Here is a 15,126-nt window from a genome sequence, read left to right as displayed (position 1 = left end):
AACAACTGACAGTATTTGTTGTTAATGATAAAAGTTAAGCTTCCAACTGAAAATTCAAATTCTGGAAAACTTGTATCTACAACCATGAGCATAACAGTTTTGTACTCTTAAAGATTTTTTTAATGATAATATCAGTAATACTAATGAATGTGATTGTATAACAAAATGTGTCAGCATTTAGAAGATCTGAATAACACAGTGAATTAAAATTTTCCAATGACCAATGAATGATATTACAAAATCATTCATGAGCAAAATATTCATTCGGAATGTAAGATAAACAAATGAATGCTAATGAAACATAGTAACTAACCTAATATTTTAACAAGCCTTTAAAAAACTACCACTCATTACATTTTGATGTAGTATCCACAATTATCTATAAAGACTTAAAATATTTTTTCCCTTTCTAACTACATGTCTGAGGCTGGATTTTCTTCCTATACATCAAACAAAACAACATATTACCATAGATTGAATGTAGAAAAAGATATAACCTAGTTGCCTTCTGTTATGCCTGATATTAAGGAGAATTGAAAAATAATTTAATTTCACTATTTTACTGTTTGTTTATTTTTTTAAATAAGATTATCTTTGTAAAACTGTGTCATTTTGGTAATGACATAATGGGTAAAAAATTAGGGGGTCCTTATAATTTTTAAGAGCATAAAGAGATCATAAATCTAAAAAGTTTGAGAACTGCTGCTCTAGGTGATTCTGATTCTTGATTACAGTTGAAAATCATTACCATAATAGTAAATCTAGGAACACATGATAATGTTTTAATAAGACTAGAAGACTGGTATATACAATGGAATATTTCTCAGCCATTAAAAAATTAGAATCTTACCATTTGTAACAACATGGATGGTCCTAGAGGGTGTTATGCTAAGTGAAATAAGTCAAACAGACAAAGACAAATACCATATAATTTCACTTATATGTGGAATCTAAAGAAAGAAGTAAATGAAAAAAAACAATGACAGACTCATAGATACAAAAAACAAACTGGCGATTGCCAGATAGGTGGGAGAATTGGGGAGCTGGGTGAAAAAGGTGAAGTGTTTCAGAAGCACAAATTGGGAGTTACAAAATAGTCATGGGGATGTAAAGTATAGCATAGTAATAACTATGTATAGTGCCAGGTGGGTACTAGTTTAATAAGGGAAATCACTTCATAAATTATGACTTCAGAATCACTATGTTGTACACCTGAAAGCAATATAAAATAATATTGAATGTCAACTCTAATTGAAAAATAAAAATAAGAAAAGAACTTTAATGTAATAAAAGAAAGTATAATTATTTTTCAACCAGTCTTAACCATCATGTAATTCTTCAAAAATTTTTATAAAGTTTAGGTACACAGCTAGTCAAAAGTATAGTGGGAAGAATCCACATGAACTCTCACGATTTCTTCCAGTTGTTTTAATCTAAATGGCTTTATCTAAAAGTGCTTAATCTAAATTTAGTTTCAATGTGATACACCTTATATTCCCTAAACTTTTATTAATCAAAGAATTTTTCCAAATAAAGTATAAATCTTGGTCATGCTTTACAATTGATTAAATATAAATCCTCCAAGGTACAGAAACTTTAAAGAATTACTTGGTAAACAAAAACACTGCATTTGAATATCACTTTATGCTAGTTTCTTTAAGGTTGCTTAATTATACAGCTAGCCACAGTCAACAGACATTCAGGGTAGATAAAAGCTCTGTTGAGAAATAAGAGAAAAGAACAAACACTCATTGGGTACCAACTATGTGCCAGTGTCTCTGCAAGCATACATTCCTTTCCTTCTAGGACTTAAAATTTTAGTGAACAAAAGTTATTTCAAGAGTTTTCTCTCAAAGTATCTGTTCTGGACTTTGTTAAATCTACTCTTATAGTTGACACAGAAGTCAAGGAACAAGGTAGTTTCTAAAGTTTAGAAACCACCACTCCAACTCAATTGTATGGCTGCTGAGATCTTGCTATCTCTTCCCCCAACACACAGTAAAAAGTATACTTCAATAAGATTAAATTGTCCTGCCCTAATATAATTGTAGGGTAAATTAGCATATCAAAATTAAAAAAAAAAGTTTATCTCAAGATTATAAACCCCAACTACGTTGTGGCTAAAATTAGGTTTTTGATCAAGCTCAAATTATTTTTTTTCTCTTTTCCACTTACTTTCTGGGTGAACTACAGCAAGACTCCTCATCTGTAAAATTCCTGTAATAATAAAACCTAACTCACTCTTGTGAACAGCAAATAAAATAATTCATCTAGAGGATACAGAATAGTATTTGTCATATAATAAGTGCATAATAAATGTTAGCTCTCATGTTTTTGTTAAAAAAATTTTTTCCTGTAAATATTTTTGGTTTAAACACATAAACTTCACCAGATCACCAAATATCAATCATTGTACTTTTCAGAGAATAGCAATAAAACATTTCACTTTTTTTCTCCTATACCTTCTAAATATGTGCAAAAACTACCAAATTAGATGTGCTAATATCTGAAAATTGGTAAAATACTTTCCTGATTTGAAAACCCCACCAAGCTCAAGAGGAAAGCACAGTATTAATGATTATATCTTTTTACAGATAAGGAGAAAGGAAGCTCAGAAAAATTAAATGAATTTGCTAAGTTCACACATTAAATGATAAAATCATGAGTTAAATCCACCTTTGGCTGACTTTACTGACATGTTCTTTTAATCTTTAACTGACAATGATCAATAAAGCTCAGAAAAATGGCAGAAGTCCTGAAAAGATTATTAATCAGAAGAAACATCAAAGGTCAATTCCTGGAAAATGATACTCCAAGCAAATGGCATCCAGAGAAAAGTGGAAATAGCTGTACTTATATCTGATGAAATAAATTTCAAGATAAAAAAGGTAACAAGAGACAAAGATGGATACTTCATAATGATAAAGAAGGTAATATATCAAGAATACATAACACTTATCCATATATATGCTCCCAATCAGGAGCACCAAAATACATAAAGAAACACTAATAAAACTAAAGGGAGAAACTGACAAAAACTAAATTAGTGTAGGGGACCTAAATACCCCACTTAAAGCTACGAATAGACATCCAAACAAAAAAAAATCAATACGAAAATATGAATGTTAAATGACATATTAGACCATTGGACATAAATGACGTTTACAGAGCCTTTAATTTCAAAATATTAGATTATACATTCTTCTTTAGTGCAAATAGAACATTCTCAAGGATAGAACATATGTTGGGAAACAAAACTAGCCTCAACAAATTTAAGAAAATTAAAATGATAACAATCATGTTCTCTATCCATAATCCTTTGAAACTGGAGATCAAATGCTAAAACAAAACAGAAAAAAAAAATATGCTGAATTTAAACAACATGCTACTAAAGAAAGACTGGGTCAAAGAAGAAGTAAAAGGAGAGATCAAGAGATACATAAAAACAAACATGAATGAAAATACAACAGTTGAGAGAGGAAAAAAATGGCATAGATGATAGAGGCTCTGTTTATCCCTCTGACAACCAAATCAAAGCAGTGATGGAAAGAAGGAGCAAGCAGCAAAAAAAAATTGCCTGGGATCTAGATTAACAAACCATACAACTAGCGAGAAATCCAAGAAATCACCCTGCAATGGCAAAAGGTAGGACGGGGTGAGGACACGAGGCTGCACGGTCTTCGGCGACTGAGTGAGATGGAGTCTGTAGTAGCAGCAGAAGCCTCTTAAAGGGGCCACGTATGCTTCATGGTGACGGACCTGCTCGCTTTGAGCACCAATGCCGATTTATTATGAAACACCCATACACACAAGATAATAAGTATTGGTGAAGATGTGAAAAAGTTGAAACACTTGTACACTGTTAGTGGGAATATAAAAGGTACATATATTATTAAGCATAATTAGATAAAAGTTGTCTTCTTTCTTTCTTTCATTCCACGTATCTTTCATGTTTTCTTTTCCAGATTATTCTTATTTCATAAAAGAAATATACTTACAATTTTTTAAAATAATTTGGAATCATTTCAATATGTTATATCCTCAAGATTTTTAAATATTTGTAGATAAATGTTTTTGGCTCAATATTTTGAGGCAAATCATATATGGACTGCTTTCACATTTCTTTAATGGCTGTTATTATTTTCAATTTTTCCATTTCATCTAGTCTCAATCTTGGCAATTTATATATTTCAAAAAAGTGTGATATTCATATATAGTTTAAAATTTATTTCCCCAAATACTATTTATTTAAAATTATTTACTCTTTCCACTTTCCAGAAGACTGCTAGGAAAAGCTTGTATTTTATTAATTTATATGTGTGTGATAGTTATAAACCCACAAGTAAATATTATTTTTGACTGATAAATGTTTAAAATGAAAGCATGAACACTCTCTCAAGTAACATATGGCTTAAAAGAAATGTAGGGAATTTAGATTGCTATACGAATTTGATATTTTATAAAGGAGGTAATATAAGTAATATCATTTAGTAAATTGGCTTTACCTGATATAACAAACTAAGCAAAAACAGGCTCACAAATATAGTAGACAATTTGGTGACAGGCAGAGGGGAGAGGAGGTTGGGGGGCTGGGAGAATGGGGACAAGGATTAAATAAGTACAAATTAGTAGCTGATGGATGGTCATGGGAATGGGGAGCACAGTATAGGGAATGCAGTTAGTGTTAATACGTTGGTTAGGTGGAGGGTCAAGGGAGGAAGGGAGAAATTGGAGGATCATTTTATGAACTATATAAATGTCTAACCAATGTACTATATACTTGAAACTAATTAAAATAAATAAATTTAAAAAATACAACAATCAAAATTCCTCTGATACTGCTAAAGTGATAACCAAAGGAAAGTTCGTATAATTACAGGACTATCTCAAAAAAAAAAAAAAAAAAAAAAAGAAAAGAAAAGAAAAGATAAAGGAAAAGAAAAAAAAAAAAGAATTCCAAACAAAATTCCAAACAATCTAACATTACGTCTTAAAGAAAAAAAAAAAAAAAACTAGAAAAATAAGAACAAATGAAGCCTAGAATCAGTAGAAGAAAGGAAATAATCTAAATTAGAGCAGAATTAAATAAAATTGAGAACCAAAAGACAATAGAAAAAAATTAAGGCAACAAAGAGCTGATTCTTTGAGTAGATTGATAAAATTGACAAATCTTGGCTAGCCCCATTAAGGAAAAAAGAGAAAGGACGCAAATAAAATCAGAAATAAAAGAGAAGTTATGATAGACACCGCCAAAATACAAAGTATCATACTAGAATAATATGAAAGATTATATACCACCAAATTCAATAACCTAGAATAAATAGACAAGTTCTTAGAAATACACAACCTTCCAAGACTGAATCATTATTAACTGGAAAATCTAAGTAGACTGATCAACAGTAAGAAAATTCAACTATCATCAAAACTCTCCCCAAAAGTAAAAATCCAGGAAAAGATCGCTTTACTAGTGAATTCTACCAAACATTCAAGGAAGATTTAATACCTGTTCTCAAACTTTTCCAAAAAAATTAAAGAATCAATACATCCTAACTCATTTTATGAGACCGACATTAATGTTTATATATGATAAAGGAGGCAAGAATATGTATATATACATATTCTTGCCTCCTTTATCATAAATTAATTGACCATATAGTGTGAATTTATTTCTGGGCTCTCTATTCTGTTCCATTGATCTATGTGTCTGCTTTTATGTTGTGATTATATAGCTTTGTAGTATAGTTTAATATTTAGTAGCATAATAACTCCAATTTTGTTCTTTCTCAAGATTCCTTTGACTATTCAAGGTCTTTTGTAGTTCCATATAAATTTTAAGATTATTTTTTGTAGTTCTGTAAAAAATGTCATTGACATTATGAGAGATTGCATTAAATCTACAGATTACTTTAGGTAATTTTGATATTTTAATGATGTTAACTCTTCCTATCCATTTATTTTTATCTTCAATTTCTTTCTTCAGTGTTCTATAGTATTTCAAATACAGCTCTTTTACCTTCTTGGTTAAATGTATATCTAGGTATATTTTTTTATGCAATTGTAAATGGAATGATTTTTCTTAATTTCTCTTTCTGATAGTTTCTTATGAATTTCTGAATATTAATTTTATATCCTGTTACTTTACTGAATTCTTTAATCAGTTTTAACTGGTTTTTGGTGGACTCTTTGGGGTTCTCTATATATAGTATCATGTCATCTGCAAATAATGACAGTTTTACTTCTTTCCTTCCAATTAAGATTCCTTTTATTTTTTTCTTGTCTGATTGCTATGATTACGACTTCCAAACTATGTTGAATAAAGTAGCAAAAGAGGGCATCTTTGCCTTGTTTCTGATATTAAAAAGAATACTTTTAGCTTTTCATCATTGAATATAATGTTGTCTGTAAATTTGTTTTATATGGTATTTGACAGCTTTTTTTTATTTCTATTTTCATAAAATTGTTTTTCATCTTTTTACTTTCACTCTATGTGTGCCTTTCAATGTGAGTCTCTCATATGCAGTATATGTAAGAGTCTTGTTTTCTTATTCATTCCATAACCTATGTCTTTTAATTAAAGCATTTAATCCATTTATATATAAAGTAATTTTTGATAAACATGTAGTTATTGCCATTTTATTATTCGTATTTTTTATCTTTATTTATTTTCTTTTCTTTTTTCTTTTCTTTTCTTTTTTTTTTTAAGAAGTCCCTTTAACATTTCCTGTACTATTGGTTTGGTGGTGATTAACTCCTTTTTTTTTTTTATTGTCTGGGAAACTCTATCTGTTCTTTAATTCTAAGTGATACCTTTGCTGGGCAGAATAATCTTTGTTGTAGGTCTTTGCTTTTCACCACTTTAAATATGTCCTGCCAATTTCTTCTGGCCTACAAAGTTTCTGTTGAGAAATTAGTTTACAGTCTTATGAGAGCTCCCTTGTAGGCAACTAACTGTTCTTCTCTAGCTGCTTTTAACATTCTCTTTGTCTTTAACCTTTGACATTTTAATTATGATGTATCTTGGTGTGGGTTTCTTTGGGTTCATCTTGTTTGAGACTCTCTGCACTTACTGGGCTTGTATGTCTCTTTTTTATACAGGTTAGAATGTTTTCTGTCATTTCTTGAAATAGGTTTTAAATCCCTTGCTCTCTCTCTTCTCCTTCTGGCACTCCTATCATGCCAATGTTGGTATGCTTGATATCCCAGAGGCCCCTTAAATTATCCTCAATTTTTGGATTCTTTTTCTTTTTGCTGTTCTGATTAGGTATTTTTTGATATCTTATCTTCTAAATTGCTGATTTGATACTCTGCTTCGTCTTATCTACTGTTGATTTCCTCTAATATATTCTTTATTTTTTTTATTGTATTCTTTATTTCTGACTGGTTCTTTTTTATGTTTTCTATTTTCCTTTTATGTTTCCTATCCTTTTGTTGAAAGTCTTCCTGAGATAATTGAGCATTCTTATAACAAGTGTATTTTTTTTTAACTCTGCATCTGGTAGATTGCTTGTCTATATTTTGTTTAGTTCTTTTTCTAAATCTTTGTTCTGTTCTTTCACTTGGGATGTTTTTGTTTCCCTGTTCTAGCTGCCTCCCTGTGTCTGTTTCTGTGTATTAGGTCAAACTGTTATATCATCTGGTTCTAGTAAAGTGGCCTTTTGTTATAGGTATTCTGTAGAGCCAAGTGGCACTGTCTCTCTAGTCATCTGAGCCAGTTGCTGCAAGTGTGTCCCTTATATGCATTGTGTATACCTTCCTGTTGTAGTTGAGACAAAGTTGCTATTTGAACATCAGGCTGATTGTTTGTGAGAACTGGCTGTGACTACAGTGGACAAGCTATTGTGCAGGGACTGACCCTTCAGAACAGGATTCACTTTATCAGAACTTTGGTGCCCGCCCAGTCCACCATTTGGATATATCATTTGTGGAGGTGGTTAGGTGGTGTTCTGGTATGGTCTGAAGATGGTAACCAGGTGTATAAGTTTGAGGGCTTCTTGGGAGGGGCTCTGTTGCAGTCCAAGATCAGCCACTGCCTGTATCCTGCCTTAAACCACTTAGTATGAGCTTCAGAGTAATGTGTAGATTGTCACCACTTCTGTTGGCCTTGAAGGTGCCTGAAAGAGGCTAAGATCTAAAGCAAAACCAGGCTTGGTTCTACTTAACAAGAAGTCTGGGGCACACCCAGATCAGATTCTACTTGTTTGAGATTTGTGAAACTTAGTGAGATTTTAGGAAAGTCTGTAGCAAGACCAATATATGTCGTTTGTATGGAAAAGCCCCTGGAAGAAGCTTGGGTTGTCTTGCAAGACAGGTTGGGTAGGGTCATGGAATCATCAGTATGGAATAAACTGTGTTAGCCATACTGATGACTCAAATCTGGTGCCCACTCATGTCTGTGTGCTGGATGGAGGGTAGCCTGAATAAAGGAACAATGGCTTCTGCCAGCACTTCAGTCTAGGAAAGTGCTGCCCTTCCAGCTCTAGCTCTGAAACCAAATAATAATTCAGTTCCCCTTTGTATATTCCTGACACCTTTTCAGCTGCTAAAGCTTACAGGGAGTGACTCCATTAGCAAGTAAGTCTTTTAAGGGCCCATTTAAGAAGAATGCCTGGGACTCCAGCTTCCCTTCTTCTCATTCAGCCACAATCTTCATTGGTTTTCATAGCTGAAGTTGTGGGGACTTTCCCTCCCAGAACTGGAACCGTTGGTTGGGAATCCTGGTGTGGGGCTGGGATCCCTCATTTCTCAGGGGCAACTTCCACACCAAGATATATCTCCCAATTTTTAATTATCACGCATAGGTTTGGGACCAGCCTGTTCTGCGTCTTTGCCCATGCTACCAGGTTCGAAGTGGCTTCTTATGTTCATCTTTAGTTATAGAACTCTTGTTTAGCTAGACATTCTGTGATTCTCAGTGGTGGCTATTCCATAGATTAGTTGTAATTGTGATAAGGTCGTAAGAGGTGCAAGCACAGCATTTTCCTACTCTGTCATCTTGACTGGATCTCTCCTACTCATTTTGCTGCACATGCCTGCATCTGACATCTTTGAACATCATCATTTCATTATCTCCCCACCATTCCATATGCTTGGATGCAAAGATTAATTCTTTTCTGTATGTAAATACTATTTATTTTGATAGGCTTTGTCTGGCCTCTGGCCTTCTAGATGCAGAGTAGGAGTCTTGACTGCTTCGGTCTGATTATTTTGGTTACTTCAGAGGCATTGCACATTCTATAGCTATTTAGAAACCCCTATCTGCACCTTCTATTATAGACTTACTACATTATAGATTCCTCAACATGGCCCATGTGGAGACAGTTTCTTTCAGCAGAATGATGACATTTTCCAGTATCCATTGTGCTCCTGGTTTTATAAGCAGTCTTCATGGCATGTTATTTGTCTCACTCTGAACTCTAGACAAAGCAGACTTCTATATTAATATAGAAAGTAATGGAGTTCTTCATGGCCCATCTCACTGCCTATTTTTTCTTCAATCTGTCTTTAACTCAATATGTTTCTGTTATTTTGATTCTGGTTCCTTTAGTTTGTGACAATGCAAGCGTGTTTTTTTTCTGTTTTTGTCTTTCTCTTAAGCACACTGTCTCAGACTGTGTCTCAAAGGATGCAGAACATATTTCTAGGAGTCAAGTCTCTGAGAATCTGAGCTTCAATAGTGTTCAGAGAGTTTGACTGTTTCTATTCTTTCATCTTGATGTTCACTGCGTCATCTGTTTCTCTTTCCCAGAACTTTGTTTGCATACAGTAGAGAAGTTTGTCCCCTGATGGATGTTACACAAGGAACATGTGTTTTTAGCTATTTCACTACTGCAGCACCCTTACATAAGCTGTAAGCCTGGACTCAGCAAATGTCTTCTTCATCATCAACAATCTTATGCATTATCCAATTAGACATTCATGAATGAGAATCATAAACATAAATAGACATTATTAACCCTCTGGATAAAAGGCCTTAGCTTCTAAAATGTCAGAAAAGTTCATCTCTAAAAGCAGACACATAACAGTGCCTTTAAAGAGCTCCTCTCAACAAATATGTCGCATTTGTTTGCTACCAATAAGAAATAAATGGCTACAGAAGTAGTCATATAGAAAGATGAAGACATTGGCCCTGGATTTTGAAACAGTGTAGTACAGAGAATGATCCTGCAGAGAAAATGGAAGAGGAAAAGTTATGCCTTTTATTTATGATAGCAATTGTTTTTAAGTGATGATAATGGCAAGAATTAGCTCCTTTTAAAAATATTGTACACCTGAAACATAATATTGTATGTCAACCCTAGTTGAAAAATTTAAAAATATATATTAAAAATAATGAAAATAATAAATCAAAATTCATCTCTTAAGTGAAGAATCTCAGATTAACACATACCCATTCTGACCATTCTTTCCCCCCCTCCTTTCAGGACCCAGGTTTTATAATGTTATTTTACCCTCATTACATTTAGTTTTTGAAATTTTCTCAGGTTGTTTTATTTCTACATGTTGAATGTCCCTTAACTAGATAGTACAATGTCTCTTACCTAGAGATAAGGATTACGTATAATAAAAATGGCACCGAACTTGGTAACTAGACTAGAAGCTGAACGCTCAATGTGCTGCTAACAAATCATGGAGCCTTTTGCATTTTAATTTTCCCATCTGTAAAATAAAGAATTATACATTCTCCTAAAGTATTTAAAATTCTATTATTTTAGATTTTTAAAAATCCTCTGTAAAGCTCACCCCACTAGGATACCCAAGCTACTGCTCTTTATCTACTACAATTTCACTCATACTCTAGATCCTGAAGACACATAGATAACCTTCAATTAATTAAGACTGGTATGCTGTTTCTTAAAAAAAAATCAAGATCATTAGGAAATATATCAAGGCCTAAGGTATTTAGAAACTATTCCTTTTTAAGTACTATGAAATACTTTTGGGCAACATCCAAAGAATAGTATAAACACTATTCAACATGTATTCAGTACCTAAATGGACAAGTTCAGACTTATTATATAGCACTGGACAAAATGTTGTACCTGATTTCAAAGAACTTATATTCTATTGGAGAAAGGCAAAGATGGTTATATTCAAATAAATTAAACCGCATGTAGTGCCTGATGGTGTTCATTGCTACGGAGAAAAATTCACAGCAAATAGAGGGTGCTGATTTTGAAAAGGGTGAAGTTTTAAACATAGATTTGGGAATGACTTTGCTGAAAAAAAGATGAGATTTCAGCAAAGACCCGAAGGAAGTGAGAATAAGAATCATGTTAATATCTGGAAAAGGATTTCCAGGCAGAAAAGAAAGCAAACACAAAGTTCCTGAGAAGCCTGCCTGACATGTTTGAGAAATAGGAAAAATGACAGGATGGATGGAGTGGAGTGATTAAGAGAGAGACTAAGGAGAAGAGATCAGAAAGGTCACGGGGACTTGATTATAAAGAGCCTTGTAAGGCCATGTAAGGACTTTAGACTTTGCTATGAAATGAAGGCCATTGAAGGATGTTCAACACTGGAAAGCCATCATCAAACATAGGTTTAAGTAGTTACTCTGGTTGCTGTGTTGAGAAAAATAAAACTGGTGGGAGGTGGAAGCAAGGGCAAAAGTAAAGAGTTGTTAAAGGCTATTGCAATACTTAAGAAAAGAGACACTAGTGATTTAGATCAGTTCAGCAGAAGTTGAGATGATGAAAAAGTCATCAAATTTTTGATATAATTTGAAGGTACAGTCAATGGACTGGGATATCTTTTTGAGGTTTTGTGATCATTAACAAATCTGGAAATCCCAGCAAGAGAGTAATATTATAATTATAGCTAGAATTATAATAATACTAGGCTAAGAATCATAGCTAACGTATAGCACTTATTACCCATCAGTCACTATTCTAAGTGCTATATGTGCATAAAATTGTTTAGTCCTCACAAGAAACCTATGAGATAGGTACTGCTTTTATCCCAGTTTTATAAATAAGGAAATGGAAGCAAAAGTAATGTGCATAAGGTCACACAGCTAGTACATGGTACAGCTAGAGTTCAAATACAAGCAGTCTGATTTTAGAGCCCATGCTACTAAACTCTATGACATATTATTTATTATTGTTCACAGTACAGTACAAATACAGGTACACATAAGGATAAAAATTCTACATTGCATATTATATTAAAACATATTTTTAACTGAGAAATCAATTTTTCATTGCCTTTGCCATGAACTTCGGTGACCTCTTAGTTATGTACTTTTTAATATACAAGATCAAGTGTTATCAGTACAATCAGCCAAGGCAAGTCTTTTTTCTAGATTGAATTTGACTTAGTCCCATTCTGGTTTTCATTTACTCATCCTAGTACTGCCCAGCTACAAAGAACAAGTTAGATTATTCTATACAGCATCCTTTCAAATATTTGAAGACATCTCTCATATCTCCCTTTTGCTTCATCTTTTTGAGTTTAAATATTCATATTCCCTCAACTAAAATGATTTTTAAACTCCTTAAACACCCTGAACAGTCCTCTCTAGACTTATTTAACTTTGGCAATATCTCTCAACATATATTTTATTTTTTTTATTTGTTCATTTAGAGAAAACAGAGTATCTACCTAGCTCTTTCCTTCAAGACCGTGACTCACTTTTTAATAAGAACAAATCTACACTTATAGAGTCTAAAGATTTCAACTTCATGCTAATTACAAAGTTGAAATTTTTGCTAAGAAGTCTTTTAAGGGTTAAAGAGTAAGAGCTAGAGGCCAGAGGAGTGAATGGTTTCCAAGTATGAGCTGAGATGGGATTCTGACATACCTTGTCGTGCCTGGGGAACTGGTGGCCTACTTACTTGGCTTGAGAAACTTCTTAAGAGAATTCTAATTGAAGAAGTAATTAGATGCAAGAAGCTTAACAGAGAAGCAAAGAGTAGATGAATCTGACTACATCAGGTTTGGTTCTTGAACCAGTCCATATTGAATTAATGTTTGAGACTTATTGAGAACAAGTAAAAACTGAAATGTTTTGCACAGATTCTGGCAAGATGTTAGGGCATCTGCATCAGCACCTGGGTGTGCCTATAAGATAATGAAGCACACAAGGGAGAGAGAAGACTGGTTTATGCTTGGCAATAAAACACAGTGTCCCTTGGGGGCTCTGGTTCATCAGTTGTGACAGAAGACAGTGGTACCAGGCAGATAAGGCAATACCTGCCAGAGGGGACAGTGATTTATGGACATTAAGATACAGAATTTATATTTAGTGATAATCGGTGGCAGGTAGAGATTAGCAATGGAAAACATATTCAAGACTACTCAAAAGTATCCTGGGAACTTCCAATCACATCTTAGGTGTGACCTTTGGAGGGGATATGGAGATCTCGTGTCATCAATTTAGCAAGAACTAGTGAAATTTATATTGCTATTTGTAATACAACTCAAATTGTAGTCACAGGCTATTGTTATAAGTTAAACTGTTCATGGAGAACAGTGTTTCTTAACCAAGGTATATCAGTATTTTTTGAAATATGAAACCCAAGAACCATCTATGAAAGTCCTCATTCAATAGGATCAAAGTAGCATTCTAGCAATTTGCATTTTGAAAAAGCTCCTCCTATAATCATGTTGTACATCTCTAATTAAAAACTGGTGATATAAAGCAGGTGTTATCAACATTCTTGTATGTAAAGAACTAGATAGTAAATAATTTTGACTTTGTGGGCCACAATCTCTGCTGCAACTACTCAACTACACTGTTGTGGGAAAGCAGCCAAAGACAATAATACATCAACAAGAGCATGACTATGTTCCAATAAAACTTTTTTTATAAAAATGGGTGACCAGCCCATAGGACATAGTTTGCTGAGCCCTGATGTAAAAAATTAATAATTAAATTAGGAGCAGGTCCTGCATGCCAAATTGACCAGAGCTGTTTAGATACAATGAGGATTGAAAGCTAATGTAAATATTAAGCAGAAGAATGTGATAGAACAAAGATAGCCTGAATGACATTGCTGATTTTTTTTTTTTTTTTTGCTCATGAATTTGAAAGGAAGGACACACATATTTCCAGAAGTTTAAAAATAAACTTCCTGGCCATAATTCAAACATGAAACTCAAGAAAATAGCTTCGAGACCAAGAAACTGAAGTTGTAGTGAACACAGTGTTCCAAGACAAGAGATAGGGAGATAACATAAACTGGCTCAAGAAGAGTTCCAATAATTCCATGGATGTCATCTCTCAAATGAGTTATTAAGGGATATGTGGGTTCTTTAGAGATCTCATAGCATTGAGGATGATATCGGGAAGGACAAACAGATCTACCCCCAAGATATTTTTTGGTTTGGGGTCCCAGTTTTTGTAATTCTAGACTAGATGAAACCCAAGTGGGACTTTTCAGGTTCTTATATAAGAATGGTGATTAGATTGAAAAGTGTCACTATTGATAGGGTCTGACTAAATTTTCAGTTCTTGAACAATGAGAAATTCCTCCAAAACCCATTCCAGCTCTAAAATTTTATGATTCCATTATTCATTCTCCTTTCCCATTCATCTTAAGGGACCTCTTCATATATCAATAGTAAGCTATCAAGCTGTAACACAATTGGGAAACACAAATGAGAAAATGACTTTCTGTAAACCCATTTTCTCCTTAGGAAGAAAGTGCCAGGCTCATTGATAGTTCTTCACTTGGCTGATTTGTTGCTTTTTCCCACTTGCATCTAAAATACTTGAAGAATGAAAGGGATTAAATAAATATAAGACCCAAATTCATTATTGAGTCAATGACTTAGAGTCCATATTAGAGACAATTTGATTGTGAGCTACTTACATTTGGAAAAAATACTCTCCATTGCACATTAAATCACCCATCTCCCAATTCTATTTCTGAATTTCACCAATTCCTAATTGAATTAATTACTAATGCATCGTTTCTAACTATGGCTTATCCATTTAGGTTGTGTGAATAATTGTCATTGGTTGTGGGAGGGAGCAACAAGAACTTTAATGACTTTCTTAAAAAGGAAACTTTGAGGAGTAATTGTTTTTTTTTCCCTCCCAGCTATTACTTTTCTGCTTTTAAATCTTAACATCTTATCAGGATAAGCACCTTATCACTAGCCAACAGGGGGAGATGGTGTTTG

General features: G+C 33.3%; 1 long non-coding RNA gene across 1 annotated transcript; it reads left to right on the top strand.

The window, feature by feature from the left end:
* The first annotated feature begins 1,031 nt into the window (after positions 1-1,031).
* On the top strand, positions 1,032-13,688 carry LOC105309271. The gene is made up of 3 exons (XR_897378.1): positions 1,032-1,122; positions 2,832-2,837; positions 13,677-13,688. It is a non-coding gene; the product is annotated as an uncharacterized LOC105309271 (long non-coding RNA).
* Positions 13,689-15,126: the final 1,438 nt, after the last annotated feature.

This window comes from Pteropus vampyrus, unplaced genomic scaffold (genome assembly GCF_000151845.1).
Source record: "Pteropus vampyrus isolate Shadow unplaced genomic scaffold, Pvam_2.0 Scaffold710, whole genome shotgun sequence".
NCBI lineage: Eukaryota > Metazoa > Chordata > Mammalia > Chiroptera > Pteropodidae > Pteropus > Pteropus vampyrus.
This window is presented reverse-complemented; position numbering and strand designations above follow the sequence as displayed.